At 39.6% G+C, this 27,993-nt stretch overlaps 1 long non-coding RNA gene across 1 annotated transcript; it reads left to right on the top strand.

Moving 5' to 3' along the window:
• The first annotated feature begins 52 nt into the window (after positions 1-52).
• Positions 53-27,857, top strand: LOC309657259. Its single transcript, XR_014261745.1, has 2 exons — positions 53-1,757; positions 1,795-27,857. It is a non-coding gene; the product is annotated as an uncharacterized lncRNA (long non-coding RNA).
• The last annotated feature ends 136 nt before the right edge of the window (positions 27,858-27,993 follow it).

Here is a 27,993-nt window from a genome sequence, read left to right as displayed (position 1 = left end):
GATGACTAGCACGTGCTTCTCTGTGCAGGGTTCACAGAAGATGGTTAAGATCTGGTCACAAATGGTTTTTCTATAACCATCAGTAAGAAGGGGCGGAGCGTTACACACACTCCAAATACGACTTTTAGTCATGCCACCAAGTAGATTTTAATTTTAGTTTTATACTCAAGGTGACAAAAGTATAGCCCTATAAAATATAGATGTTTACAAAGACATTCTGCTGGCCTGGAGACGTGGTCGGGAGCAGACTCTGGCTTCCCTGTGTCACTCCTCACCAGTCACACCTGTGACCCTCTTCTGTGCAGTGACCTCAAGTTCGGCCCGTCTTGTTGAGAAGCAGAGTGTGGACGCAGCTGGGCTGAGTGGAGGGGTGTGCAGGGCCGGTGTGGATTGTGGACGGACCTTGCAGGCCTCCACCGTCAGCTTAAGGCCTCCCATGAATTTTCCTTTGGGGCACATCACGATGTCACGTGGTCCCTGGGTCACACACCTGAACCTGGCTTAACCACTTCAAATAGGGGCCCAGAAAATTCAGTCCCTCTCCTAGAACTAATTAAGATCACCCACTTATCCATTTCCAGGGCCCTTTCATCCGCTCTCTCCTGGGCCAAGACAGCCTCTCTGCTGTGTTTTTCTGCCACGTTGGTCTTCACAAAAGCAGCCAGTGCATGCATTCATGTCTGGGGTAAGGAAGTCTTCTTGTAATCAACTGAACTGATCCTGCAGATCTGGCAGAGGGGAATTCTTGCAGGCGATTCATGGGATGAATACAAGCTCGCTCCTTTTCTGAGCTCTCACTCTCAGCTTTGAGTTTAAGATTGCAGCTTACACTGTCAAAACGCATGCTGATTTGATCCTCTTTCTTATAGGTCTGGATTCATAGACAAGCTGGCTCTGTCGTGGTGATAAAGGCCTATTCAATGTGGGGTCTGACCCGCAGAGACACGCGGTGCTGCTGGAGTGGGAATGGAGCTCTTGCGCCCCCTACAGACCAGAGGCCGTAGGTTCATCACACAGGCTGATTTTTTTTTTTTTTTGAATGACTGTTTCACAACCAGATCATTGGGTGATTTATTTATCATGATGCATTAGTGAGCTTCAGAGTTTATGTGTGGAGGCCTGAAAGTCTCTGATTTATAAACGGAAACCATTTCTCTCTCCTGGTGCTCAAGCAGCAGCGGGCCCGTCATCCTGGGCTTGGAGGAAGTTCTGGGTGGTGGAGGTGGACCTTCCTGGGAGATGCGCTCCCTGCCAGCTGCACAGGCCGAGGAGGGGATTTCACATGGTGTTCCTAGGAAACGTCACAACTTTCAGCCCGAGGTCGCAGTGGTCCCTTTTGCAACAGTTCGGAGGAAAGAACAGCGGGTTGCATAAGCCACTGGCAGCGGAACAGAGCTGGATTGGGTGCCTCTGTTGTCCAAAGGCTGACCTTGGCTTTGTGGCAGGGAGGCTCAGAACCAGCCTCCCCTGGACGAAAGGGGAGGTGAATATGAGAGGATGTCTTTATATCTCTATATACATACACATATATAGCATATATATATATAAAGTATACACACACATAGTGTATATATATAATGTGTATATATACACACACATAGTACATATATATTACGTGTATATATATACATGCACACATATGTAGTATATATATTATGTATATACATACACACATATATAGATATATATATTATGTATATATACACACACATAGTACGTATATATTATGTGTATATATATACATGCACACATATGTAGTATATATATTATGTATATACATACACACATATATAGATATATATATTATGTATATATACACACACATAGTGTTATATATATTAAGTATATATATATATACACACAGACACATACATCCCAACTCCTAAGGCCGGACCCAGAGCTTGCGTTGTCAGCGTGACTTCTTCTCAGTGCTAATCAAGGTGGCAGGGTGTGGAGTCAGAAGAGGAGCATCCTTTGTCCTGATGGGCCTCACCTGAGCAGGCAGGGGGCTCTTCAATCCAGACCCCAACACAAACACACACAGAAACATCATTTGGAAATGTGAAGAAAAACTGACTTGTCCTATTCAGTTTGCTGTGTCTCTTTTTGGACAGAAAAAGGAAGTGGCTGTATGCTCTGTCCTACTCTCCATTGTTACCCTTCAGAATAAACTGACATGGGTGCCCCGCCTTGGCCCAGTGAAGATGCAGGCTCTAATCGGATCCCATCAGCAGTGCACGTGGAGCCGGCATCATGGCCTCCGCCAGGCTAGGTCTCTGCTTGACTGCCCAGGACCAAATGCTCCATCCTACGAGGTGCTTCCTTCACTTTAAATGGTGCCTACACTTGGGCCAGTACCCGACAAGGCTGCCATTCCCACAGGATGGCATCCATGGGTGTAACGAGAGGATGGCCTTGTCTTCCAACCGGAGAGATTCAAAATCATCCCTGAGCCCCATATAGTCACCTCTCTCTGCAGACTTGCCTGATGCCATCCTCGAGACAGCCACCTAACTCTAGTATATTCTTAGAACTTCTTTACAGCAATTTCCAACCTGTAGAAAGCGAGTATTTAGTGGAGTTTCACAGTATGCTTTCCATCGTGGATGTAGTTTGACTCTGTTTTCAATACAGTTCAAATACCTCCTTAGCAGAACTTCTGCAGGTGGCAAGGGAAACTCTACCAATGGCCCAAATAGCTAAAGGTGTTCTTGCATAATAGTATTCAAGGAATTACTATGATTTTTTCTTTATTAAAAAATTTACATAGCATAGACTTGTTATAGAGAAAGCAAATCTGGATAATTTTGTGAAGCAAAATATCAACATTGTCCTCTGAACCTCCCCCGTCCTGTTTCTCAGAGGATACTGACGGTAGCGCTTTGTTTACATCCTCTGCATCGGAAGTCTTGATGAAGATTCCACAAGCCCCATCAAAACTCCACTTAGGACAATGCCAATGGTCCAGAATGTTTCTCCATCCAAGCTGCAAAAAGCCTCGAGGGAAAGCAGTGGCCATTTTCTTGAGCAATGCATTTCTACTATTTCTAACACAAAATCATCATCATCTCTACATCTTTTAGATCTACTGTTTGGAAAAGTAGAAATATATGTCTATATTTCACTTGATGACACACACAAATCTTTCACCCAAAGATTGATTTTTCTTCACAGATTTTCTTTTTGACGTAGAAAAACTGGAAAATATCTGCATGCAAAGCACCGATAAATTTGTATTAGAGCAAATGAAATTAAAGATCCGTATAAAAACATCTTGTAAAATGGTATAAAGCACAATATAAAAAAAAAACACAATATAAAGTAAAAAATATATTTTCCACAAATAAATTATGTCCCCAAAGATTAAGCTTATTCAAAATACAAAGAACAGCTAAATAAAGTGTTTTATGGAAGCTGCAGGAGGGTTTTAAGAATGTTTTTTAGTAGGCAAGGAATCCTATTTTGCAGAGCTATAAAAGTTGCTTTCTTTTTTACCCTCAGAAAAGTTCTAAAAAATCTTTCCAGATTCTTGAACCTGCTGAGAGTCTGCAAAAATCCAAACAAACATTAAATTGCCCTCACGGTACATCCATTTTTAAGAGTTTATGATAAAACTTACACAAGAGACAAATAATGCCTATGCTATGATTTATGTAGGTAAATAAATAACTTAAAATACAAACAACAAGATGTATTAGAAAGAGAATTGGGGTAGTTCTGACTCCTGTAGCTATAGCAGAAAATAACACTTGCCATACCTTACACATTAAAAATGTTCCACATTACTTTAGGAAAGAAAAACTGCCCATCTGAGCTTTCTTTATTTAAACATCAACAACAGAAAGAGGGCATCTGAGTAAGTCTATGAAGGCACCAAAAGAAATATGATGACAGAATTTAAAATGGAGACCATTGAGAGCCAATGGCGAAAGAAAGGTAAAACAAGGCATCTAATTCAGGTTAAGGGAATCTTAATTTATTATTGGGATTTTTCTTAAATAGTATTTCAAAATACTTTATATAGATTATAAGATTAATTGCTGTCATATTTAGACAGTTAAAAGGCAAGAACGTATTGATCTCTTCATTTTATAGATGAGAATACTGAAACGAAAAAGAAAAACCCTCATGTTCATCAAATGATGTTATTAAGAGAGAAAAAGGCAAGCCACAGAGTAGGAGAAGATATTTAAAGTATACATATATATATATCTGATAAATAGCTCACATAAATTCTTAATTTCAATAAAAAAAGGACAGAATTCCTAACTTGAAATGGATAAGAAACATAAATAATCATAACTCATAAGAAGCCTTCCAAATGGCTAAACAAATGAAAAGTTATCATCTTAATAGTTATCAGAGAAATGCAAATTAACATTATAAAGACACGTCACTACATAACCAATATAATGGTAAAACTAAATAACTACAGAAATAAATAAACGTGTTTGTGAACACGTGGTGCTCCCACTGCCTGTGGGAGTGTGAATTAGCATGACCACTTCACAAAATTGTGCAGTGGGGTCTACCAATGCTAAGCATGATCCAGCAAGGTTCTTCCTAGCTCAGTAGCCTACAAAAATGAATATTTTTAGGAAATATCTAAAAGGTATGTGGAAGATTGTTCACAGCATCATTATTTCTATGTACTTGAAACTGGAAACAACCCAAACGTCCATAAACAGTAGAGTCCATCAATTTATTGTGGTCTTTTCAGCCCATGAAATACTACACAGCACTGAAAACAAATTGGAACCCATTACATAAAATAGCGTGGGATGGAGCTTGCAGATCAAGGGAAAGAATCCAGACACAGAAAAATATTTAATTCTGACAAAGACAACTAATCTATGTGATTAAAATTCAGAAGAATGACTGAGGGTTTGGCTGACAAGGAGGGTTATGGAGTACAGGTCATCACCTTCAATATCTTGAATGGCTTGGCACTTACATAGATGGTGAACTTTGTAAAAGCACATTGAGCTGGCACTCATGATGTCTGTGTTGTATTCTATATACAGAAAACACATTTGGAACCCTTAAGTAGTTCCAGCCACCCCACATGGTAAGACCCCTCAACCCATGGCTGGTTGGTTTCTAGGCAAATCACTGATGTTCTATTCAGTCCCCACCCTCCTCCCTGTAGGAGGGACTGACTTCAGGAAATACATCAGGAGAACACTGGAAGACTCCTCCAGTAATCTTAAGATGTGAGAATGTGATTATTCTTCTGAAACCCAAACTCAGGGATAATGGGGACACAGCACTGAAATCTTTCCCGAATAGTGAGAATGACATGGCCAAAGCAGACTCTACAACTCAAAGGTGTTATCAAAACCAAATTCTCCATGAAAATATTCTAAATTTCATTCTCTCTGTGTCTTGAGGCAACAGCGTATAGTGAGAGTATCACTGGATTACGTGGTGGGACCACCAATGTCTTATTGTTTCCATAACTTCTACAAGACATTCACCTCTTCATGCATCTAAAGTGAGGGACTTAGGTACATTGGTCCATGGTTGATCAATTTAGTGGATGCGGGATGCTGACTGGAGATGGGGCAAGGGCAAAGGAAGGACATTCAGGCTTTTGAAACGTGTGGTATTTAATTAACTGACAACTTTTTTACTGGATATGTAGAAAGAGAAAATAAAGTAGAAATACTGATAGCCAATAAACAAAATATCTCTATTCTTTTCCAATGATGACATCAGTGTTGCAGGTGTATTGTTTTATTTTGTTTCATTTTGTTTTCATTGTCTTTCTCCCACTTGAGTGTCAAGTGTTCCCTCTGTAAGAAGAGAGGTGTTACCTGTCTTGTTTATCTCTGCATTGATACCACTTGCAGTGTTGGACACATAGTATACACTTAATAAATACCTATTGAGTGAATGGAAGAATGAATCACCATGGCATACAATTTTCTCTCCTCTGAATGAAATGATCCCCAATTTTCATGTATTTAGCAAAAGATATATATGTCATAACCATAATTAAGAAAGAACTTGTTTGCCTGTGCTTACAGATATATTCCTTTTTCCTAAAATTCTTTTAGTATAATTTGACTGCTTCCAGAGTTGTCTTTTTCCCTTGGCTCATCTGGAATTATGGACTTTTCTTAGACAAGGTAGACCCTTGAGGACCATGGGCCCAGATTTGAACTCACCCTCACTCCAGTGGGAAGCACACTAACCTATGCTGGAATAAATGCAGAAGGGACATGAACTTGGCCAGGGGCAAGAAAGTCCAACCTAATAGCTCATTTACTGAAGAAGAGCATCACACAGACCAAATTCATTCTTTCTGTCTTTTCCGAAATGAGCCCAACCCTTGTTAACCCAAAGTTAGCATATTTTGGCCTCTAGGCTAACACTAACAGATACTTACTTAGATTGTGTACAATAGGGCCTTTCAGACTGCTTATCTTGTGTTTCAAGTAATGATTTTGATTCTTTTTATTGAACTCACTTATTTTTGGATTTGATAAACTATTTAACTATGTCTGGAGATCCTTGTCTGTGCCAAGCATTTTGTTTGAGGTTTTAATATCTTTTCTCTTATTAAGTTTTCTGAATGGATTGATGGAAAATAGATGATACTATGAATCTCTTGTCACTGTGTAAGTAATAGAAAAAAATAAAGTAACTAAAACATGATGGGATTTTTCTCCTTCCTGTCTGAGAAGTTTGGAGGTTGTTAGTTCAAGGCGGGTGAGGTCTTCCATGGTGGAAGTGACTATGGCTTAATCTTGAGGACACCTCATGGTCCACCATGGCTGCTGAATTCCAGCTATTTTGCCCTCTCTGCATCTAACAGAAAGAAGACAGCAGGTGGAAAGTGGGGGGAAGCCAGGTAATAAGGAAATACCCTTCTCTTAAGGACACTGTTAAAGTTGCATATATCACTTTCTTATAGTCTGTTGGTCAGAATTTAGTCGTGTGGCCACATCTACTTGTGAGGAATGCCAGCTGGGAAATGTAGTCTTTGTTATGGAGATCCATAAGCTGAGCTGAAAATTGCTAAGAAAAAAGGGATAAAATGGGTATTGGCAGGTAGACATCTCTGCCACAAGTTGTGCAATAATTTTTCTGTATAACATGAACACTGAAGTCAAAGAATTAAAGACTATATTCGTATTGATTCTAAAGTTGACTTTTGTCTGTGATTACATTTCAGATCCATGCCAGTAAGAACCCTGACAGAGAAAAAGCAAACCTCAGCCAGTAAGAAAGCACTTCCTTCACTGCTCCAGGACAAGGCCTGCTAAGAGGAAGAAAATTGTTTGGGGTTGAAGCTTAGGGTAATCCTAACATTCTCATCACCAATAAATGGTTATTTCTAATGTTGAGTGTTAAATCTTTTTCAGTCTTTTTTTAACCAATTCTCTTAAACTTTTCATTCTGATTGCTCCACTTAGTTTATAGTTTTCTTAGCAAAGGGGGAAAAATACTACAGATAGACATTTATAATGCCCAGAGAGTCCATGGAGGCCGTACTCGGCTTGCAGCATTAGGGGCCTACTTTTCAATAGACCCAGCATCAGAAAGTGTGACATAAAGCACCAAAGAGCAAAATAGAACATTTGAAGCAACATGCAAGGTTGGGATTTCCGGAACTTTAATAGCTTTCCACTTAAATTTTGGGCTATCGCGCACTTTAACTAAGAGAAAAAAATAATGATAATGAGTTTTACAACATTCAACTTGCTTTACAACATATTACATAATGGTGTAAGCTCCATAAGGAAGGTTGTGAGCAATGCTGTAAAACTTATTAGGTCACCAATATTTCTAGTTTCATGTTAAGAAATTAGACATAATGGTGCAGATTTGAGTTACCAGAATTATTAAAAATACTTTGAATCGAATCAGTCATTCCTAAGGATATATACTAATGAATCTGTAGCCTTAGAAAAGAAAAAAAAAAGTTTCATTTATACATTCACCTGAGGTGAAAGAAGTCATGTTAGCATTTTAAGTTCTATGTGGACTTTCCACAGGCTGAAGGGCTCACTCCGCTCACTTCCTGCTCTACACAGCTCACCTTAATTTTCATTTTGTAGGCCTCACTGTGAGAATGATTTTTAAAAATCAGACATTTAGTCTGAATACAGTTATGGTTAACTATCCTGCTTCAGATGTTATTCTAAGTTTAAATGTTTAAGTTCCATGAAGTAGGTTAAGGTCCAGCATCTTCTTCAAATTGTACTTTTTCCTTCATTCTTTTGTTCAGCTTCCCTGTCCTCTGCCTTCCTGGTCAAGATAACACCTCGCAGAAGAAGGATAGAGAAAAGAGTAACATCATAGTTTATATCGCATGCTGCTTTGAAAGCCAGAATTACATTCTGTAAACAAGTAAAAGACAGATCTTGACCCAGGATATAATTTATTTGTCATGCTCTCCAAAAGGAAAGCATGTTTGGACAAAGTGAATCTCCCTGTTTTTCAGGGGATAGTGGCAAAATACAGAACATTAACTTGCTTATTAGTCACACATCTCTTGGGAAGATAACACTAGCTTATCCCTATGTAATCCTTATCCATTAATCAATCCATCTATCATCCATCCATTCATTATCTACCCAAACTTCCAGCCACCCACCCACCATTCACCCATCCATCCAACTAATCATCCATCCAAATTATCATCCATTTGCCCAGCCAACCAGCCAGCCAGGTAGCCTTTACACCTCCAAGTATTGATGCACCAAGTGTTGCAATGACATAGGTGTATTGATATTATCTCTGCCCTCTAGGAACTCACCATAGGATATGCATACATAGGCAACACAGACAATGGTAGGAAGGGAAAAGTTGTACTATGACTGGATAAGATTCTGTGGGAGCAAGATCCCCAAAAAAACTCTGGGGAAGTCAAGTTCACGTAACCTTCTTAAGGAATTAATGAGGTGTAGGTCAGTATTTAATAACTTTCCATTTATATTTGACTTAATTTATGATGAATGGGTCATGCTGAGCTGCAAGTGTACATTTATTTTATGTACCATTAAGAAAAAAGTCCTAACATAACAATCTTGTAGGAGACCTGCATAGCGGGGTGATCAAAGAGTCATGGCCTCAGTGTGAGGGTGAACAAAAACAGAGCCAGAACCCAATGAAGAGGGAGGATACTTGCCTATCTCAAAGTCGGCCTAGAGTGGAAGAAGAACAAAATCTTTTTAAAAATCAGCACCTCATGCTGGCGTACACATGGATTTTAGCTGGAATTCACAATGCCAGCAAAGTACAAAGATCCTCAGGCAGAGAATTTATCTGAAAATGGTTTAAAGCTGATGGGCTCCCGGATTACAAATAGTCGAAATGCAAATCCTCTTCAGAAGACTCCAATCTCCATCCAGGCCTGCAGTGATTACATGACACCACTGATGGAAAGTTGCACGTCAATTTCAGAGAAGATGAAATACAAAGGAAATTAATCACCTTAGAATCCATATTTATAGATATAGAGTCATATGAATCATTGGCGTGCATTCAATATATTTATCTCCAGTTTGCTATAATTAGATATAAGACTTACAAGGACTGGCCATATTTATATGTAGGACTATGAAGTAAATATGTGACAGAAGTTTGGTAAAATTGCTATTGAGTAGTTTAGTAACCATATATCTAGTAAGAAATAAATATGTTATAGCTCTCTTCTGATTGAGGTGTATTTTGTAGAGATGACACCGTAAGTTTAGAACAGCATCTCACAAGGAGTGGAATTCCTTCATTTCGTGTTTGCCAAACAAGAACATTTTGATAAATAAGCAATATATAAGGATTGTTGTATATTGTCTTTATCTATGAGAATGGGTCTCTTCATTGAGACAGGTGCTGAGTTTTTTTTATCAGATTGTGGGGTGGGCAATAATAAGCCTTTCTAATTTCTTTGATAGAGTTATTAAAATGCTTCACTTTTGTAAGGCTGTTTTAGGGTTAAGTCTAATTGACATAGACAACCACTTTCAAGAGTAAAATTAACTTTGGGTCCCACAACAAGCAAGATTTAGAGTTACATGCATAACTCGGCATGATCAAAGTTTCCGAGTGGCTGATGAATACAGGAATTCATGGCACTTGACCTTCTGCTCTGGGGCATTTGACCGGAGAGTCAGAAGTGGTCCTACCTCATTTGGTAACTGAGAAGAAAATACCTTTTCTGAGCCTCGGTTTCACATCAATATGGCATTCATTCAGCAGACATTGATGGGGCTTGTCCTATGTGTCAAGTGCTGGGGGACCAGTGGAGGATCAAGGCTTTCTCCCAGGGATGTCACATTCTGAGAATTCCGGTTGTGGACATGATACTCTTGCAGGGGTTTTGTGTACCCAAGGCATTAGACCTACAACAGCTCCTTGGTCACTCATAATCACTAATGTTATTATGATTAATCCCTAGAATTCTCAACCACTGAATTAATAACCTGAGAATATTTTTGAAAGTGGAACAACACTTCAAAGAGGCAACAATCAGACACTTGGAAGAAAGGATTCATGATAGCAGGGAATGGAAACATTCTTTAGACTACTATTAAAATAGGATACAAGGCTATGATCGGTTTATATAATTGTTTACTTAACTAGTCCATGGAAATTTATAAATTTTATGAGGGGGACCATCTTTGTTCTATTTTGCCCTCCATTCCTGATTTTTTCCCCATACCACCTGTATTGAAAATCTACTATGTGCTAGGAGAATATCTACTATGTCCTATTCAGGACCATGTTTCCCAGGAGCCCACAGTCCAGCAAAGAGACAGACCAAATATATAAATATTTAAAATACCCTGTGACAAATTTCATCATTTAAGTATGCAAAAGACATGGGAGCTGGCAATCAGGGGTGGAAGGTTATGTCTGCTTGGGGTGGAGAAGGAGGTGAAGGCAGACAGAAAGAAAAGCTACAGAGAGAAAATGTGAGCTGTATCCTGAAAATAGAATGGGAGGACACCTTATGGAGTTGACTTTGTTTCTATTCGTATTTAATGTTTCTAGAAGGGTCTGAAACGACAGATGTCTGGGGTGGGTGAGTAGTTATAGAAAACACATAAATACAAGTCATTCTCATGTTCCTGTGACTACTTATTGATTCCAAAATGCTTCAAAAATATCTCTGTCCATCCTCAGTCACATGGGGTTGGAGGCAAGCATTTCCATGCTTGTGTCTAAACAGAACCCAGGGCTGAGGAAACCCAACAGGTGGGGGTGAACCCAGACATCACTCAGTTTGGCCCTCTCGTATAGAACTCATTCATCTAGTGCCTATTAAAGACTATGGGCACTATAGATTCTAGCTCTTCAAAAACTGTACAAGCTTCCCTGGTTATAACTGGCCAAACCTGCTAACATGGTGTGAATGGGCAAATCGGAGCAAGCTCTCAGTTTCCTGCACCCAACAGCCTTTGGGTATCCCAGGATTCTGAGTTCTTCTCTACCTGTAAGACTTTGCCTTAGACCCAAAAATCCCATGAAGCGTGCCTCATTTTTATTTTTATGGACTTACTCAAGTTACATTCTTGAAGACCCCAACTAAGGTGTTTTTTTGTTTCTTTTCAAATAAAACAAATTGAAGTTAAAGCTAACCACCTGTCTCAGTTAAGTCAGGCTGCCTTGTGATTCTTGAAAAATAAAAATAAGTAAGTGCTTTTCAAAGAGATATTTTAACCTCCTGCCAACACTGTTGCCATAAAATATGATTTTTTATTATTATTCAAATGTGAGTTTGGGGACATGATTGAGGTTTTCCTATAATCAGTAAAAATGAGGAAACAACTTAAAAATGTTTGGGCAACCTCCAAATGGAGGGGAAAAAGAGCTTTTAAAGGTGAGTGAGTTAATGTAGCACATGTTATAATAAAAACCCAACAAAAAGTAGCCCTTCTAGTCCAATATTCTGGCACACGAACTCAGTCATTCTTCAGTGAGACTTTACTACCTTATTTCTAATAGAGACCCCTAATTATAACACCCAAAACACTAGGGGGTGTCGGGAAGGTATGAATAATTATCTAGTGCCATAGTTGCAAGGAGGTGGAACGAAGTCTGGGCCCCATCATGGGCTTTTTCCAGCCCTTAAAAAGTCTTTCGATTTACAATGTGTGACACTGAAAAAAAAAAAAATCTTGTCACTAAATGTGAAAAGTGAGGTAGCAAAGAACAAAACTTTCAAATGCATTGAAAGCAGCCCATTTTATCGAAGGCAATAGTATCTTTTGTTTTCATCACAGCTTTTATTTAAACATCGCATTTTCAGCTGTACTCTCATTTTCCAACCCACCAGGCAAGGTGTGAGATATGTTTAAATACATCATTTGTAGCCCTTCGTTCTTTCAACTGAATGTAAAATGTGGTTAGTTTCATCAAGAGTGACTAAATCACCATGGCTCTAAGCTAATATTTTCTGACTTTGCTGTTAAGCCATTGGCTCAAAGTTTGTGGTCAAAAATATGTTTCATTAATGAAATATATTATCACAAAGAGAAAAAGCATTTGGAAATAGATTCATGTGAAGTCTCATAAGGTAGTCATCAGTGGCTCCTGCTTGCCAGAATTGGTTGGCTCGCGTGATGCAAGGCAAGGAAAAATATTCTTGTTGCAGAATCACGTGCAAATGAAACAGGGGTGGGAATTCGGTGTCTATGTAGCCCCCAATTCTCTTAGCAAGTGCAGCTCTGGGTAGAGCTGGTTCATGTCTAACAAACTTCAGTCTGTTGCCGAAGAAGTTGATCAAACCAGGAATGAGCATTATTAAACAGATCAATCTAGGAGTTGTAAAGATCAGATCAAAATAAGCACCATTTTTCAATTTCCAGTTGTGTTTGCTGGCTTCCATGTGCATCATCACTGGCTGGAATTCTCAGTGATTGCAAGTTAAAGGAAAAGATGGGTCAGAGGATGTCTGGGATTGTGTGGCACATGAGAGGGAGCGCAGGGGAGCTGGGAGCCTGTTTCCCATAAACAGGGATCAAGGAATTTCCGTACTTTTTCCTAATGACACCAAACTTTATATCGGGGAGAAAGCCCCAGATGGAAGTGAACAATGATGCAGCAGATATCTACAGGTCTGAAGCAGCCAGCTGGCCATCTGGGACAAACTCCGGAGACAGAATCCCTGGTTGAAATTAGGTGTAAGGAAATGGACGTGTCTAGGAACTAAGCTCCAAAAGCCAAGGGGTCACTCAAGGCCATGGTCAAGCTGGAGCAGTTATTTTGCCGGGAACAGATAAGGTCAGTGATTTGTTGCCAGAAAAGCATCAGCTGGAAGCCAGGTCTCTATTCAATGATTAACATTCACATCGAAATTTTTAAAATATCCATTTCTAACCAATATCTCACCTTGAGTGGCAAAATGTTGAATTCATTCACTTTTATATTTTCTTCTAGATGTGTGGATAAGGTTAAGCAAATGATATCTAATCATTTTTCCCCCAACAGTTACATTTTTCTACATTGGGGAAGCTGCTGTAAGTAGAGTATAATAATCAAATTAAAGTTTTATGCACATACTCAACTCAGTAGTGAATCGAATGTTCCAGTGGGCCCATATTTCACTAGAAATCTTTCAACTGCTAAATGAATTATTGTTTTCTTTAACACATACGTCTAGGAAGAAAGTACACTGATCCAAATCCTTGTTTTATTGTTATGAAAAGAGGTTACGGTTTCCCATATCAAAGAAATGAAACTTGCTTCAGAAGCAGGAAATGCTTCATATTTTGAAGAGTCAAGGTCTCAGTGATGGATAAATCAGGCAGCTGTTGGTCAACCTCTGCTAGTGTATTTTATACCTCATGTGCCCATCTGCTCTCATTGCTCTTCTTAATCTGGCTGAGATGAAAATACGTATATTTGAAGTACTTTCCTTCCAATGTCATTGTATTTTAGAGAGAATTACTGATCCTAAAGTTCTAAAGTTAAAAAAGCAAAAGCCAGAAAATAAGATCAGTTTCTTAATTCTCCCCCTCCCCCAAATGCTAACACAGTCATGTTTTATTTGCTAATTCAACTGTAGGGACTATTTCTAAGGAGTTAAATTTTCTGAGAAACAATCTTTCTCTTTAAACAGAGGCAGTTTTGAACGAGACGTATAGAATTTTGTACAAGCTGGCAATGAATCTTAAAAAATTAATCATCACCCTGCAGTTCTGTATTTCTTTTGTGGGTATTTTATCCCTTCATAATTCAAAGCTTAAAGGAGTTTTTGAAAACCAACTTGGGAAAAACACCATTAGTCTAACTCTAATGTAGAACTTTTAAGTTATGTCAAATTTTAGGCCTAAAGGTTTAATTTCCATGCTTCCTGGTTGTAAGCCAGACAGACTCCAAATATTCACTTAATATGCTTTCTTATGTTTTAATGTGTAGTAATTTTAGGATTTTCGAAAATTTATGTTCCTGAAAAAAAATGTGCTCCACTGGTATTTCTGGGGAAGAAAAAAAGTTTAAGAGAAAACTTACCAATTAAAATTATGAAGCTCATTAGTATAATTTGAAGAAAAAAGTATGAAATATTCCACATGAAATTTTTGTTTTACCTATACCTCATCCCAAAAATTGAACAATGGAATTAATAGTAAAGCTATAAATGTGAAATCATATTCAGAATAAAAAGATATGATAGGCAAATAAGGAAGTCTTGAATGTGTTTAGGATGGAATGCAACATTATCTTATTTCAGAGATTTCAATGCTGAGTAAAAGGAGAGAGCTTCTCTGGGCCTCACCTGCCCAAGTATGGGTCCATCTGTGAGAATCAGCGTGATGTCAGGACAGGTAACCAGCTAGGGCCCTGAGTCCATTGCTACCAGCCTGTTTTTCTCACAGTACAATGGAGGAGAAGGCAGGGCTGCATGTGCCTGGCACCTGGGGGGTACTCATAAAATATCCCCATCGCGCTCTGCCTACCACGAGCTGATGATAAGACAGAGATGGCCCTATGAAGGGAAGAAGAAATAAGGGCTCAGGGGCCATCAGATTTTCAAGTGGCACGATACTGGCACTGTCAGTTGAAATTTGCAACATTTTATGTAGGAAATTACTTTTTAGTATCCTCCAAATTGTTGCATATTAAATTAAGGGGGAAAATGGACACTCTAACAGATAAATACATACATACATACATACATACATACATACTTTAAAAAAAAATAGGTAGGGAAATGAGAGTTAAATATCAGGCAAATAAGCACAGATGGGGGTTAGATTTAGAGGTGGAAATTGTGTTTCATCACAATGTGAAAGGACTCTTCCTGGTCCACAAGCCTCTCCCCTCCTCAACCAGAACTGTGTCACTAGAAATGCATTTCTTTGATATTGCCAGGCCCACTCTTCCTATTCAGTGCAGATATCCCTGGGAGATATATGTCGATTATGAAAGCACTCGAGGTCTGCTGGGAATCCCTCTCCCAGGCTCCCTTTTCCCCTGTCCGAGAGTGGCATCCATACCTTGATTGAGAGTGCCAGGTGTGGGCAGGAGGAGGGGGGAGGGGCTGAAGCTCCAGGTGGCACCTGATGAGCAAAGGCACCCAAGGAGGAGGCTCATGGGTACGGTGACTGTCAGGGACATTATTTTTTCCTGGAAAAAGGCATATGATATGGCAGTGGTTTCCAAAGTGTCACCTGTTGGATATCAGCAGTGTTAGCCTCACCTGGGGACATTATCAGCTATGCAGATTCTTGGGTGACAATCAGGCAGATTGAGCTGGAGACCCTAGAAGGGGGTCCAGCCCTCTGTTTGAACAAGCCCTCCAGGTGGTTCTGAGAGCAGCATGGGGGAGATCTCTGTGACAGCCATGTTTCCTAATCCTGCCAACTACGAACCACCTCTCTCCCCAGGTCTCCTCAATGGGCATCTCTGGGGAAGCGGCTCTAAAACTTGTCATTTTAATTGGTGCCTAGGTGATTGTTCTAATCAGGGGATCCTGAGGCCCGCTCCCACCATCCACAATGAAGAGCAAATTCCATGGGCAATTTGGAGAGTCTGTGACTAGTTCATTATTAATCCTCATCTCCACATCCTTCATGTTCCTCTTTCACGTCTCTTATTTTATGATTCTTCCTCCTTCAAGAGTTTCTATTAATTAAATATAAAGAAATGAAATTCTCCCTCTAGAATTATCTGCATCTATTAAAAATGAAATAGTTTTCTCAAATCCTTGAATCATAAAACAATTCCAAGTTCAACAATACTTTTCATAAGAAAGTGACTGCTCCTTCTTCTAACTGTATATATAAACAGGCTGAGTGCAGTTGTGGAGAAAACCGATTCTTTGTATAGAAAATGTTACTACAAGGGCAGCTTCAACTTGAAGACCCATTTATATGCAGATCATCCTTCCATATGTATCTCCTGCCCTGAGCTCTTTTGTGAAGGTCAGATCTGGAATCCTGACATCGTGTCCTGTTCAGCTCAAAGCCCTGTTGTCAGTCCCCACGTTAAATTCTACACTGTGAAAAGCAAGCCTATTGTCCACCATCAAGTCTTGGTCTCTCCTGAGTCCTCTAGGTCAAGTTGCCAACTTTTGACCCCACCGCAAAGGACAGATTTCCCTGAATCTTCTCTCTGGCCTCCTTCTTCCTCAATTCTGTGTCCAATTGGCCTTTTTTTATATTTTCTTCTAGAATATCACTGTTTCCAGTTGGTTTTCCTTTAGGTGACTCTCCATTGCTTCATCTACCAGATGAGCTCAAACTTTGCCTCTTTCCTTGCCCTCCGTATTTACAGGACAGAGTGATGTGCACAAGGGCACCCTGTAGGAGAGCCAGGGTTTGCACGTGGTACTGCCTGGGAGACTCTGCTCAGACCCTGACCTTCCACACCTCCAGCCGATGCCAAAGGCCAGTTGTGTCCACTGTGTGATCAGGGCCCTGGATGGGGGGAGCAACCGTCATCCTACCAAGTGTTAGCATTTGTCCTGGGGCCCTAAGAGCTTTATCACTGGTCCTCACAACAATGTTTAAATTAGATTTTATATTTTACATGTAAAAGTAATGTTATGGTCTGCAAGTTTATGTCCCTCCAAAATTTATCTGTTGAGATTTTAACCCCTAAAGATGCTGGTATGAGAAGGTGGGGCTTTTGGGTGGTGATTTAGGTCATGAGGGCAGAGCCCCCATGATGGGATTAGTGCCCTTATATAAGTAAGAGACCCCAGAGATCTCCCCTGTCCCTTCCACCATGTGAGGACACAGAAGATGCATTCTATAATAAACCAAAAAGAGGGCCCTCACTGGACCATGCAGTGCTGTGCTCTTGGAATTCCCAGCCTTTAGAACTGTGAGAAGTAAATTTCTACTGTTTATAAGCTACCCAGACAGTGGTATTTTGTTATAGCCGCCTGACTAGACTAAGAGAAGTATCATGTGAAAACTCAGCATTTTAGAGCAAACCATAATTTAGAAGATGATTTCTCTATTGAGCTGTGCTTTAATTGACCTGGGGAATATTCTAAAAATACACATTCCCAGGATCCACCCCACACTCAAAATGAATTCCAGGGGAAAGGGGTCTATCACTGAACTCAAAGAAGGCATGTGCCGTGCCAGATGAAGCGGATGTTCCCACCCACAGGGAAACGCCTGTCTATTCATCCACGATGCTAGTAGAGGTCATGACTCAGTACCGTGGTCCTCCTCCTCATCCACAACTGCATGTGGTTTCAATCATATTTCTGTGCATGTTTGTTGATTTGAGGACTTTAGGGAGAGCTCTTAACCCACACCATTGCCTTCAGATGGAAACTGTGCTTTCATGGTCTGTATTCTACCTCTCTTTTCTCTGTTTTCCTTTCCTCAGCTGGATATAAATTTCTAGTTCTTTCAGGGACTTTTCTGCTTACAAACTTTCTGAGGTACACAGCTGAGCTAGTGCGGTCCGTCAACATGGCCACCACCCAGCACGTGGGTTACGCCATCATGGGCAGTGCTGGCCTTACACGGGCTCCTTGTTGACGGGCCCTGGAAACTTACCACTGCACTCCCAGAAAGGATGGAGAACTAAGGTGTCCAAAGTGGTAAGGAGGAGTGTTTTATAATAACAATGGAAGTGATTCACAACAGAGGTCGTCAGCACATCCTTTCTCCCTGTGAAATGTATATGGTCATTCACGTCCATCCACTGACCGCTTGTACAGCATCTGCTGAACTGGAGTAAGAAACCTTGATTGTAGTCTTGACTTTGCTGGTAATGAGTTGTGTCACCTTAGTCAACTAACTTTCCTTCTCAAATCCATTCTCTTGATCCCAAAGTACTCACTTTCCCATCTGAAAAATACCTTCTCCCACCTTAATTCTGAGAATTATCTCAGACACAGCATGGCTGTGGGCATCCATCATGAGTCCACTGAGATTCTCTGGTTTCATTCTTTACTGGAAAGGCTCAGCATCAGGCATCACTCTCGGGCACAGTCTGTATCTCTTCGGGATGTGTATTTCTAAGGCTACTACTTTACCATCATTTATTTCTTCTCTGCCAATATTAACTGGAGAACATTGTGCTGGATTCTAAAATCAATGAGATAGCTGCAACAAAGGAAGAGTAATTATATCTAGTTGATAAACATATGTTGTCTCCAGCTTCATGCTTTTCAGTGATCATATATGTATAATCATACACATATGCATCTTTATATGCAACAATTGCTAGAACTGGAATTTTTTCAAGTTATGTAAATTCTATTTTTTAGCTCACATTTCTTGAGGGCTTGGGGGAGAGGAAAAAGAGAAACAGACTGGGTTGTGTGCAGAAGACCCAACCTAGGATGACTCATTTAATTCTAGATGGTAGATGGTAAGTAAGAAGGTTACAGATGAAGAAACAGAGATTCTGGGAAATGTATGGAAATGCCCTAACACCCACACAGCAGAGATGGGATAGAAGCTCAGGTCTGTTCTGTTAAGGTAGGACACAACTTGTGGGTTAATCTCCCCACTGAGCATCCTACCTCTGTACAGCCCAGGTGATTGCTCTGTGAGGTCCAAGTTACGTTCGAGACATTTATGTATATCTTTCATCAAAATTCTATTTTTAATTATATAGCATAATTTAAAAAACACTCTTAAATGAAAACTATTAGAAATATTTCAAAATTATGAATTCAGTTGGGAAAAAATGAATAAAAATAACATGAATTATAGAGCACTTTAAAAATGAAGGCAAATGTCATATATCACTTATATGTGGAAACTAAAAAATGATACAAATGACCTTATTTACAAAACAGAAACAGACTCACAGACATAGAAAAGAAATTTATGGTTATTAAAGGGGAAGTGTGGGAGGGAAAAATTAGGAGTTTGGGGTTAACAGATAAACACTACTATATATAAAATAGAAAATCGACAAGGACCCACTGATAGCACAGGGAACTATATTCAGTATCTTGTGATAACATACAATGGAAAATAATCTGAAAAGATATATATATATATATATATATATATATATATATATATATCTGAATCACTTTGCTGTACACCTAAACTAACAGCATTGTAAATCAACTATACCACAATAAAAAAAAAAAAAAGTCTCTTAAGGAGGGGATAAATATTTCTTAGGGGATCTTGGTGACTGTCTAACCACTTCCTTTTGAGATCCTTTGAATTGAACCAGAGTTTGGCATGTATTGAACTTAACCATCAACTGTGGTTGCTCAAGCATGGCAATGGCTTTTCATCACACACATTAGTCTGGATAAGAAGGGGGATTTCTGAATTTGCCTCAGGTTTTGGACACTGACTTGTCCCTTTCAAGTCATTGTTTCTTCATGAAGCTGTAAATAAACAACATTATTAATTTCACTGGAAAAAAAAAATGTGTCCACTAAATTTAGAAAAATCATTCAATTGAAATTTAATGAAAAAAATATATTGTAAGTCAGGAAGCTCAGATGGACTATTTAATGTGTTTCCAGAGGCTAATAAACCGCATTGCCTTTATAAATGTTTCAGTGCTGCGAAAATGGATGATATTTGAACCTTTCAAAACATTTCAATTATTATCAAATATCTCAATTACTACCTTCAAGGATGTAGTTGTTTCAAAGGAAGCACTGTAACATCTTAGTGCCACTCCTTGGTGTGTAACCCCATGCCATCCACTGAACTTGTGAGTGCAAGCACATGATCATGGGGAAGGGCAGTCTCTGGCATTTCTCCACATAGAGTCGGGTTTGGGGACAGACAAATCTGGGCTGTGATCTGGAGCTAAGTTCTGCTAGCCTGAGTGGCCCCTGCTAGGTTCTTCCATAGCACCTCAGATGACCCCTCTCCAGCCTTCGGAGGGACTGGCAGTGGCTTTTCCCTTGTCTTATTTTTCCTTCTTGGGCATAAGCTCCTACAGGGCAGGTGCGGTACAGTTGCACATTTACCAGCACTTGGCAGAGAGAGTGCCCATAATAGGTGCCCATGACATCTGATGCAGTCCATCACACTACATGAGAGATACTCTCCTTGTATTTATGGAGTGAATACCCAGAGAAACATTCTCAGGGAATAACTGAACACATTCATAAGGACATCAGAAAAAATATGTGCCTAGCAGCATTGTTGATCAGAGCAAAATATAGAAACATTTTAAACGTTCGAATTTATGAGATTGGATAAATAAATTATGGTTTCTCTCTACAGTGAAATGCCCTGTCATTATTATAAATTCTGAGGTAGCTCTATTTGCAGTGGCACTGAACAATGTTAATGACTTGTTAAGTAAAAAAAGAAACAGGTTATATATGATACAATTCCATTTTTATTAAAAGTCTATTTACATGTGTACATATGCCAAGGGAAGGATATGCATCAAAGCTTTAATTCAGTGTTTTTCTCTGAGTGGTAGAATTATAGATGTTATTTGTTCCATTTTCTCTTTTTGCCCATGTGTGTTTTAGATGTCTTCTATAAATATATGGGCTGATGGAATAATATGAAAAATATTAACAGAAACATCAGGGAGATAAAACAAAAATAAGAAATAAACAACATGTATGAGACCCCGTGGACACATGGTACCTTATCATAAAAGACTGTTTATGAGCTAAATTGTGCCCCTTACTGCTCAAATTCAGACACTGAAGTCTTATTCCCCAGTACTTCAAAATGTGAATGTATTTGGAGATAAGGTCTTTAAAGAGGTAGTTAAGATAAAATAAGGTCATTTGGGTGGACGCACATCCAATATGACTGATGTCCATATAAGAAGAGATTAGGACACAGACCCACACAGAACGAAGACCATGGGAAGACACAGGGAGAAGACAGCCATCTACAAGTCAAAGAGAAGGGCCTTAAAGGAAACTAACCCTGTTAACACCTTGATGTGGAACTTCCAGGCTCCAGAATTGTGAAAACAAATTTCGGCTCTTTAAGACACTCACTGGTTGGTGCATTGTTACAGCAGCTAGAGCAAACTCATACAGGTCTGCCCTCCTGAACATCAGTAACAGTTCTATACTAGACATAGACCTTTACACATTTTATCCCATTTTGTAATCACATCAATCTTTTGAAGTTTATTATTAATTTCATTTTACAGTTAAGGACACTGAGGTATTCAGAGGCAAGCTCAACATGACTACTCCCTTCACTCACGAGGGCCAAAGCCTTGGACTTTCTTACCTGCATCTCCCAACTCTTGCAGATAGCTCCTGCCTGTATGCCACACTTGTGTGGAGGTTTCTTACCCAACAAATTAATTTCTCATATCCCATACCCGCTAATGATATTGTTGGCTTTAATACATTATTTCTTGACTTTCAATGTTTTTATGTTAAGCTCTCTTTTATTCCACCTAATTAAGATATTTGTAACTCCTCAAGACATCCAGAAGAAAACTTAATTATGGGATTTTATTTCAGGCACCTTGGTAGTATAATATTAAAAGTGCTTAGGAGGACTTTTTGAGGACATTAAAATAATAGTATGTAAGCAGATTAAGGACAAGCCAAATGGAGTCTTACTTGGAGTTGTTTTGTTTTGTTTTTTCCATAGGTTGTCATTTACTTGTGACCCTATTATTAAGCTACTCTGATAATATAGAAATCACACTGGTTTCCAATAAAATATAGTTAGCTATTTATTAGGGAAAATTCAGTGCAGCTATAGATTTTACTGTCTACAGTCCCCAGCAGTAGGAAATTTCCAACAGACAGTCAGGATTGTCTTTATAAAGCTGTGTCCTAGAAATGTGATTTGCCAGAGTCAGGAGTCTGTTTCCAGACCTTAAGTAAAATGACCCTCATGTATATTCCAGCAGTTCCAAAGTTAGAATTTGTCATCATAAGCCAATGGAAATGGATGGAGTCATCTGTTACCAAAGTGACAATGGTCCATTCTGGAATATCTTTCTGCAGAAATTAGAAATCATAAGCATAGCAGGCCTCCCTAAGAGCAGGATGATTGCAAATTGTTCTAAAAAAAATGATTTCTTTTCTATTTCATGTGTAAGATGCCCATGAAGAGTGATGTTTCTCTCTGTCCGTCTTTTATCTAGCACAAGCCTACCTTCCCCCAAGAAAAATAGTAAAAGCTATCAAGATCAGAATTGCCTCCTAACTTTTATGGTGTGGGTTGCCAAAGGCCACCAGGTTTTGATTGTGCAGAAACAAGATGGCAACAATGTTCTAGCAATTGGGGCTCCCATGACAAGCCTCCTAATTTATACGCATGGGGAGATTGGTGCCATTGTAGCTCTCCGGCTCATAATAGCTGTGCTGATCTTCCTGCTTCGAGGCAGGTCGTCTCATATTGTGCGGCAGACTAGAGCTAAGCAGACAGAGCAAAGGTGCTGTTCTGAGCCATCATTTAAAAGATTCTGACATGAAGAAAGTGTTATGATGTTTAACTTATAGGGCATCCAAATGTCATAGACCCCAGCAAGTTCCTATTAGCAATAACTCAGGTCCTCCGAAGGGATTTGACATTCAAAACTGATGAGCACTGGTCCCCGGGGCCTGCTCCGACCTAGCCTCACCCAGGCCACTCGGTAACCTGAGCGGCCCAGGGGTCAAACCATGAGAGCACTCTTCAATCTAAAGAGCGGCTTCTCCTCGGCTGCCGGGGCTCTGACTCGGCACAATAAATCTCCCGAAGAGCATAAAGAGCCATCTAGTGTATATCAAATCAATATCACTGTGGCTGGCAGCGCTGAGGCTACAGTTCACAAAATAAACTAGGCCAGGGGCTGGATTTCTGCCCTTGGCAATCAATCAGGCTCCCGGGTCATGGATTTTAGTGTAAATTAACACAGCAGAAACCATCATGCTCTCCAGACGATGATATAATACAGGATTTGCTTTTTTTTCTTTTCCTTTTTTTTTTCTTTTTCCTAAACCCCATTTCACTGCTTCGGCTCGGAGGTGATGTTACGTTGAAAAGAAATAACAAGAAGTAGTGATTAGGAAGGTGGTGGAAATCGGAAAGTAAAACATTAATATTCTCCTGACAAATATACAGAAAAGCACATTGAATGAGGTAAAGAGTTACTAAGCACGAGAAAAGAATACAGTTGCATTAGAAACTATTCCACAGGACTTTTCTAAATTGACCTCGTCAAGTAGATGGTGCTAATTGTATCAGATATGTGAGTAATGTAAAGATGCAATGTTGGATATTTTGTTATAGAATGTTCTTCCCAGTTTTCAGCATGACCCCATCTCTGTGAAGGAACCAATGAATGTCTCCTTGAAACACTTTATAAATAAGGCACAGTGCAACCCCACCCCATCCCATAGTCTCTCAACTTGGAAATCATGTGCTATTTACCATCCCTCCTTATATGTTGAGAAAGAGTAAGTCATCTTATCTTCAAGTGAAAGGCACCCTAAGTATCTCCAAAGAATAATTTATAACGTACACTTGCATTTGAAGACCCATCAATAGAAATAATTTTTAGAACAAAGCCTGAAGGGTCTGGAAAACTGTGCAAACATAATGAGTTGGGTTTGAGAGAGAAGACTCTGGACTTTATTTATTTTAAAAGAATAAAACAAACTATCACACACCTCGCCATCCTTCCTAGAGCATTATACAGTCTGTCAAATCAAATTGCATATATACAGGGTGATGCACAGTTTATTTTTTCCGATAACTTAGAGTACATACTTTCTGGGCCTGGGTCAATATCAAAATAGGGTCCACATATTTGAATGAATATCTTGTAAATTAACACATGTTGTAACTTACTAAAATGCACACTAGTGGACATGATGATGCTTCTTTTGATATCCTACAGAAGAGAGACCCTCTTTGCCTCCACAGATGAGTAACTGCATTGTATCCAGATGACCAAGTTACTGGTACAGCTGCTGAGACTGGCTCAGGCTCCACTTTCTCAAGAAGAAGTGCCGAGGGATAACTACTGTCCTCGATTATCTCAAGGGGTCTTTTTGACCATCTAGTGAAATAGTTTGTGAAGGAGAACATGGAAAGATTTTAAAACATGAGTTTCACATAAGATATCATTATAATTATTTTCAAGTATAGGCTCACACTTCTGTCACTTCTACTGCTTCCTTAGGAGTGTAATTAAAACCTACCTATGGCCTTAAATTAAAAAGTGAATATATTTTTAAAAACATTTTTGGCACACGGTGGCAATTTGTCTGAGATTGTCCTGGACTGAGGCCTATTTCTAAGACAAAATAGCATTTGGCTAGAAATTCTTAAGGCTTTTTTAAAACAAGGAGAATAATCATCATCTTCATCTTCATCATCATCATGATCATCAATGAAACAGAACAAAACAATTACAACTACACAACAAACATAGTGCCATCGGGAAGCATTATGTGTTGGAATAAAGTGCAATAAAGAGAGAAGACCATTTCTGTTTACAGCTGCCCATCAATATGTTGAGAAGAGACACACTCTGTTCCATCCCATCAGCTTTGGCGTTCACAATGAGAGCCGTGGTATCAGTTTGTGACCATATTTAACCTCTGTTGTGTTGTATGTTTGGCCTATTTCTGAGCTACAGGGTCACGGAAAAAGACACATGTTACAAGATGCCACACTCTGATAAGCTCCAATTGAAAACTGAGTTCTGCAAATAATGTGTTGAGCAGCTTAATTTTGGTAAGAGAGACACATATGGGTGAGCTTAAGTTCCAGAATAGCCCAAGAACCATGTCAACATGAACCGGATTTCTTTAAAACAGAAAGACTTAATGACAACAATTTTAAGAAACTCACTAAGAAATCAAGAAATTATGGTGCAAAATTCATAATTACAGTGATCTCTCTTTAAGTCACCTGAGTCAAGGAGCAAAGATCGGACTCGATTCCAAGTTAGGTGCTGGCATAGAGCAAGATTAAAATTAAATAAAGCGTGGCAACAATCATTGCCTTCAATTTCCGAGGTTCATTAGAGCTGGGTCCTTTAGGTATTGGACACGCCCATGAAGATGAGCTGTGAAGAGAGATGCGATGTTTTTAGTTTATTCCTCTCAACTTCTTAGGCATGAGATGTATCTTGAGACCAAGAGCAATGCGATTGCCATCAACACTCACTGTCTCGGTTGGGGTTTGTTAACATTGCTGCTGCTTGAAAAAACAAAGAGAGTACAGAAGTTCTTTTGATGCACCTCTAAAACTGTGGGTTCTGACTATATATCCAGCATCCTAACCAAACATCTGATTTGACTGATTGGTTTTAACTCAGTTGACTGATCATAATGGTGATTTTGGCACTGTGAAGATGTAGCTTCAGTGGAAAATGCCAGCTGAATGAATTCTGTGACTGTAAAATGTAGATCATACAATTGGTATAATGTAGACCATACAATTGGCTGATGGATCGGGAAGAACTATATTTTCATTTTTCTGACAGCAATTTTGGAATTAGATAAATTAAATGATAATACTCTGAAACATCCCAGGGAAAGCCATTAGAGCTGGGCCAGTAACTGTCAGAAAAAGTATCAAAAGAAGAATTGTGTCAAACACAGGGTCTGTTTTACCACCAGAATTCTAAAAGTTCCTTGGAATTAATTTTTCTTTCCATATGGCACATGCCATGCAAAAGATGCCTAGTAATCTCTGTGAGATTTCTAGAGTTTGTAAAAACAGTAGCATAAAAGCCCTCTTTTCCTGTAACGTGCAGGAGGTGTCCATCAAGCCAGATCAGGGACACACCTTGTGCAATCAATTGAGTGACTAACTAAGAAGTGGAGGGAGGTAGAAAAGGCGGTCCTGAGGGTCATAGATTCAGGAGCCAGTGAGGAACAGGGCAGAGTCCTACAAATAGTCAGCCACTGGAAATACAAGAGAAGTGACCCAATGCAAAGACCCAAGGTCAGCAGGGGGATTCACAGGAAAGGAGGAATCAGGGTCAAGAAAGGGAGGATGACCTTCAACATTCCATCAGCTTTCCAGACCTAAACACCGGAAACCATCCTTGATTACGTGTTTTCTTTCACATTCCACATGCAGGACTTCAAGAAATCTTTTTGGCCCTACTTTTAAGATGTAAGTGGAAGCCACCTGTTGCTGTCTACCTCCACTGCTATGACCCCGGACTGAGCCTCCATTGCCCTTCACCTGCATCATTCTACTATTTGTCTATGTGTTCTCCTGGCTTCTGCCCTTGTTCTTTGAGAGGCTATTCTCAAGGTGGTACCCAGCGTGAGCTGATTAAAATGTAAGTCAGACTGTGGTTTGCCTTTGTTCAGACTCTGCAAGGGCTTTCCCCTGGTTTTCCTGCAATGGACTCCATGCCTTAACTCTCTGCTACCTTCCCCAGCTCACAGTGTCCTAGCAACGCTGTCCTCCTTGCAGCTCTTCAAATGTAACACATACAGTTCCTTTCCCTGCACTATACGGTGGACATTCCCTCTGTGAGGATTCTTCTGTCCTAGGGAGCGTGGTGGTGAACTCCTTCACCTCCTTCAAGTCCCACTTTCTCTTAAAATTGCGAGCACATTTCTGCCCAGCTCCCCTGGCACTCCTGGGCTCCAATTCTTCACAACATTTACACCTTCTGGTGCCATAGAGCATTTGCCTATTTATCACATTACTGTTAGATGGTCTGAGCTCTCCAGGAGATGCAAAGTCACTGAGGGCAGAGATCTTTTTCTGCTCTGTTCACTGATGCATCCCAAAGGTTTTCAGTGATGTCTGCCATATGGTAGGGTCTCAAAAATATTTGCAAGATGAAAAAAAAAGCAATGCATAATTGGCAAAGATTCTTTAAAAAACAAGAGTGAGGCAGCCTGCTGTCCCAGAGAATGCTGGCTTCACTTTACTCTTAGACCTAATGGGATATCAGCTGACCCTGTGTCCTGAAGGTAATAAAAGTCAAACATAGCAGACTCTTAGCTGAGTAGGGGATTGTGGAACAAACACAGAAATCCGATGGAGAAATGAAGCCGGCATCTCTTCATTTATTCACAGGTGCACCGTGCAGGATGGGGCGCTGTGTGTCTGGAGGCTGGGCTTTGTCCTCCAACTTCTTATTTTAATCTTAGAATAATTTGAGACCAAATGGCGCATCCGGGTCATTGTTAAGGTATATGTGTGCTTGTCTGTGTGTCTGCCCATTAAAATATTTATCTTTTGAGGGAAAGCAAAGATACCGTAGAAAGATATAAAGAGTCTCAACAAATTGGTCATTAAGATTTTCATCAAAAAACGTTCAGGTTAATGTTAGGTCAATATTATATCATTCTGTTTACCACTTTGTTTCAAGTCTTCCAGTTGGGAAACATATCATGATAAAGAGATTGGTCAGGAAGGAAGCCTTCTATTTTATTACATATTTTATTTGTGCAGAAAAATCACCACTTCCAATTCATGACGATCTTTATGTGTAAAGTACTGACCACGCTCCCCGGCAGAATTCCAACAATAAGATGAAAGTTGCAAGTTTAAGCACATCAGCCTTTTATTTTAATTATGCTAAATACCAATTTGAATGACTTTTAATGTATCCATTCATTTTTTTAGAGATCATGAAGGAAAAAGAATCTCATTTAGAGGTATGTTTTTAATCTGG

Source organism: Balaenoptera physalus, assembly GCF_965194825.1.
Source record: "Balaenoptera physalus genome assembly, chromosome: 3".
NCBI lineage: Eukaryota > Metazoa > Chordata > Mammalia > Artiodactyla > Balaenopteridae > Balaenoptera > Balaenoptera physalus.
The sequence above is the reverse complement of the archived record's forward strand: the minus strand, read 5'-3'. Positions and strand labels throughout refer to the sequence as shown.